Here is a 5,436-nt window from a genome sequence, read left to right as displayed (position 1 = left end):
CGATCTAACACATTTATTGAATAGTTATGAACTTAATTTGGACGTTTTCTTTAATAAAAAGTCTGAATCTGTTTCATTGAATCAGTTCAAAACTTTGATTCAGTGATTCCTCTGCATCATCATCACTCAGAAATGCTAGATATCTCTACAATTAACAGGCGGACGTTTTCCGGAAATGTCCCCGTTTTTTACAGCTCGTTCAAAACAACCAGCATATACATTGCAAAAAAGCCCAACATACAGCAGCTGCTGGGGCATCATGTTGTGATTCTTTCACCAGCAGATGGCGCTGTGAGCTGCGCTGACTCTACTTGGTCGCGCGCACGCAGCTTCATGATGAACGTCACCGAAAGCAGAGCGCCATTATCGTCAAATATCTAAGAAACATCGTTATCACTTTCAAGGTAGTAACATACTTACTATTCATGTTAAATTAAAGTAATACTGTTTGCATGTGCTCTATAACAGATCCTCAACGGGGTGCGGGATTGTTTTGTCCCCAAAAGTTCCAGTCACAAAGCAGTGATTACCACACATCTTAACTAGCCTATCTATCTATATATATATATATATATATATATATATATATATATATATATATATATATATATATATATATATATATATATATATATATATATATATATATATATATATATATATATATATATATATAAATATATAATTACACCTTACCCTAGCTCACAAAAAATACATGTGCAGAATACACACATACTTAAATTCATGCTTAAAATAAGCCTAAAATGCAAAATAACAAGACCAATTAAAGATAGTAACAGTTATTTCAAGCACAAACGTAACAAAACATTTGAAGTAAAAGAAAAAAAGTAATTTATACAGTATAAACTTGTGAAAATGAAAGTATTAAATACAATTATATTTGTTAAATAGTTTTATTCCATATTTATGTTGTTTTATTTGTGTAATGTGTTTTTGTTAAATCATGTTCTAATATTGTTTTGAACGGCTTGTGATTTACAGTGGTGGTTTTACTATGAACTGTTTTCATTGTTTGATTGTTTTTTTGTTTTGTTTTTGCGGGTGCAGTGAATTGTATTAAAACCAGACCAAAAATCGTAATAATAACAAAACTAAATCATAATAATTATTAATGTTAATAATAATATAGGGAGCCCAGCCCACAACGACAACAAAAAACATTCAAAAATATATTGTCCCTGTTTTTAATTAATAGACAGGCCTAATAACAAATGAGATTTCTGAAATGAGAATGTCCAAGTTTCCATTTCAGAAATCTGGTCACCTTACTCTGCATGCATCAAAATGTGTTGCTAAATACTTTTATTTATTTTATTTTTTTTTTACTATATTTTTCTATATTATTGCATATGAATTAAAAAAAAAATTTAAATAATGTTTCTTTGTATTAGTTTAATGATGAATTTTTTTTAGTTCTTATTATTTTAACTTTTTTTTCATGGTATTAAAATGTAAGTTTATGTGTGTGTGTTTAGTTGAGTTTCATACTTCAGGCTTTTATGGCGCATATACTATGATATTATTATACTATGATTAACATTTTCAAAGAGGGGAAAAAAACACCTTAATTTTATTCAGAAGCTCAAACTAAGCAAAAATGCGTAATTTTGTGCACCTGCTGATATTTATATTGTCAAAACGTAAGATGAAATTCTGATAGCTTGTAATGTCAGTCAGTGAGATCTTTATAATAGACTTAAAATGCATATAAATATCAGTTGTCACTCTATATTCCCCAATAATGTCTTAGTAAGATTATATTGAAATGCTTTCACGATCTAAGCTCTGTAGTTTTTGATGACTGAGAGATGAACAAATAAACTCAAAAGCCTGATGGATCATATTTGATACTGACATTTTAACATGGGTTTCCTAAAATATTATGTATGGATAATCAAACTATCAATCAGACAACATTAGATTGTGTGCAGATGTTTTTTCAGCAAAGTTTTGATTATGTTTATCATGATCAAAGAGGCCTTAGAAATTTACATATCAAATATTATACAATAGGCTTTATAGGGTTAATAGTATTAATATCTCTCACTCAGGGCCAAACCCCTGCTCTTATCGATACAATTAAACTCGCTTTCTGTCGTTTATCAGTTGATGCTCAAGGTCTGGGGGAGTAAGGAGGAAGCATCCCAACTGGAGAAGTGCGAGGCGGCTGCTCTCATTGTGGAGGGAACAGCTCATCAGCTAATGTCGTCGGATGGAGAAGTTGATTGATCCATACCTAGGAAACTTCAGTGAGGTCTTGTGTTAGCAGATTGTTTGCCAAGAATATAAGCTACCGTGCATTGGGGTGTTTTCTGCCATTTCAGGTTGAGTTTATTGAGATCCATGCCCTCCAGTCAGACCAGGAGGAGATAGACAGCCGGTTGTGCTCCGCCTGCATCATGCCGTCAAGCTGGGATTCAAGTCGGCAGTAGTGAGGACCCTGGACACCGACATCTTCTTCATCCTTCATCCTGCATCACGCTGACACCATCAACCTCGTCATCTACCTCGACACTGGCATGGGCCGTCACCGTCAGCTGGTCAATGTCCCAGAGCTGGCCACTCCTCTTGGGCAGCCGTACTGCAGCAGCTGCTCGGCTACTGTGTGTTTAGTGGTGAGGACTGTACCAGCACCTTCAAAGGCAAGGGCAAGGTGACACCGCTCAAAAAGCTCCAGAAGAACCCCAAATTTCAAAAGGGTTTCAGGTTGGTGGATGAATTTTAGACAGTTGAATTTGAATGTATTGAATATAATATTTGGAGAGAGCAAACTTAGCAATTATCCCAACAATCTTCCTCCAGTCAGCTGTGCGATGAGTGGAAGGTGAAGTTGGAAGTGCAGGAGCAGCTGGAGGTCTTCACGTGTGTGATGTACAGTCAAGCATGTGAGACATCAGTCAAGCCGGTCAGGAGCAAGATGCTCAAGAAGATTGTGGGAGAAGACGAGACCCTCAGCATTAAGTCGAGAGTCGATTTTGCTCGCCTGCCCCACTGCCAAGACTCACTCATCCCTCACATCCAGCGGGCAAGCGGGCAGCTGAGCCGATCTTCCGGAGGCCTAAACCCTATGACGAGGGTCAGGGGTGGGAGAAGACGGACGGAGGGATTTTGGAGCCTGTCTGGTCTTGTGGACCAATTCTGGCCCCATCTCTCATTGACCTGTTTGCTGATGATGATGGAGAGGGGGAAGAGGATGAGGTGGAGATTGATGATAAACAAACATGATGATCATTGATCCATTTAATAGTGATCAATTTAATAACCTTGCAATTGTTATAACAGAATAAATTAGATTTATACGGCTAAATTTTCAACACAAATAGCAAAAGTTACATCATAATGAGCCTAAATGTGTTATTTGCCTGTTTTTCACCAATAGAGTGGTTGTACCATGTCAATGACCTTTCCATTTGATTCCTGGTGTCCGAATTATATTAGCAAGTGGGTTCATTTGTCTCTGTATGTTGTGTGGTTTAGGAGTTAAGATGGCCGCCAAACGAACCCCATGGGACATTAGTTGACCTCGGCAACGGCAAAAATTCTTAACAAGAAACCATTAGGGTCTCAAAAAAACAGGTTACAAAAAACTGCCTAGCGGATACACGGGAACCCATTTCTCCTGCTAGACTACTTGATTATCAAAGTTTAACAAAGTGAAACATTTTACTCGAAATCACACGTTTTCTGTGTAATTTGACATGTAACGTTACCAAAAATGTCAGATTTAATCTAATTCTTTATGATTTCAGTTAATACAGGTGGAGCTGGCAAAGGTGGAGGGTTTCTAAAATCGCGCTGCAACTACAGCAAATGCTAACAAAGCATTTGAAGGTTGAGCATGACAGCTCATTGGCTACTGATACAGCAGGAACCAATCAGATGTGCTCTAAAGAGAATGATGTGATTGCAAGCAGATTGAGTTAAAGGTGCAGTAAGCGATTTTTGAGAAACACTGTTGATATTTGAAATCACCAAAACAAACACGCCCCTACCCAAAAGGATCACACCCCAATCTTGATAGCGCCACCCCCAACTTCACAAACACGCTATGGCGCACAAGCACCTCCCCCCTCATGAGTGGACACGCCGATTGGCTACACGTGTGCTTTAGTGCTCGGTCCGATCCACTTTCAACAGCGTTTCTCAGAAAATACGCTTACTGCACCTTTAAGGAGCTATCAGCCTGCGCCATCTAGAGTTTCAGGACAGAACTTTTTATTCGTTTTTGGGAAACTATTCCTATGAGCTTCAAGATTGACCTAAATCATTCTCAAGGCCAAAGTATGCAGGATTTACATGTTTACAGTCTGGTACAAATTGTGGTTTTGGTCTATACGGCTAATTTTGCCCTTCATGACAACTGTGAGGGGGGTGAATTTTTTTATAACTCATTCGTTTACATTATATAAAGCATTAAAGTTCTGCATAATTAAGGGCGTGGCCACTTCGAGTGACAGGTGGATTGCCCCTGCTGTTTGTCTGCTGTCCGTTAGCTCCACCCACTCCACCTGTTAGCTCATCTTTAGCCCCTTTTCAGTTATCCGGGAGTGACATGCTGTCAAGATGGCAACGGCCGCACTTTAGGCTTCAGAAACCTATGGGTGATGTCACGGACACTACGTTCATATTTATTTACAGTCTATGTGTGGCAACCGTGCCCTGGGTGCGTCGATTCACTAGGCAGTCGAAGAAAAACACATTGCCCTGGCTAAATGAAGAGTGAAGGATACTTATGAAGGAAAGAGATCAATTATTGAAACAATCTTTAAAATCAGGTCTTTCAACAGACCGACAAAAATGTACCTCATTAAGTAATAAAGTAAAAAAAGATAAACTAAAGCCAACTTCTTCATCAATACTATTGAAGAGGCAAGAGGAAATGGGAGGAAGATATGGCAAACCATCAACAAGCTGATTGGCAGAAAAAGTTGAAAATTAACACTGAATTAGTTACAGATCCAACCATCATATCTACAGAACTCTTTCTTTCTAGACTCTGTTTATGAAACAACTCAACTTTTTAATTCACCTAGCTATTCTATTTGCTCCATTAATTATGCACAGCCGATTTCTATTTACAACAAATAACTGAAACAGAAGTAGCATCAGTGGCTTAAAAAATTCTAAGGCCATGGATATCTATGGCCTTGATACTAATTTTCTAAAAAGGCACAAAGAGACCCATTCATACAGCCCATGACATATTTCATTAATCAGTCCTTAAAGGGGTGTTGAACTGAGAAATCAACTTTCCCTTGAGCTTTTGATATATAAAAGGTCATGGTAATATAAGAATAACCTGTAAGTTTCAGAGCTGAAAACTTCCAGTGTGTGTGTGTCCGTGTCCGCGAGAGTGTGTGTGATTTAATCATTGTGTTTGTTTGATATTTTGCGAGTCCTCTGAGCATTTCCCCA

The 5,436-nt window shown here is 37.8% G+C and overlaps 1 long non-coding RNA gene across 1 annotated transcript; it reads left to right on the top strand.

Moving 5' to 3' along the window:
• The first annotated feature begins 313 nt into the window (after window positions 1-313).
• Window positions 314-3,470, top strand: LOC307133695. The gene is made up of 3 exons (XR_013817481.1): window positions 314-404; window positions 2,128-2,727; window positions 2,824-3,470. It is a non-coding gene; the product is annotated as an uncharacterized lncRNA (long non-coding RNA).
• Window positions 3,471-5,436: the final 1,966 nt, after the last annotated feature.

The sequence above is a fragment of the Gobio gobio genome (assembly GCF_949357685.1).
Source record: "Gobio gobio genome assembly, chromosome: 11".
Taxonomy (NCBI): domain Eukaryota; kingdom Metazoa; phylum Chordata; class Actinopteri; order Cypriniformes; family Gobionidae; genus Gobio; species Gobio gobio.
This window is presented reverse-complemented; position numbering and strand designations above follow the sequence as displayed.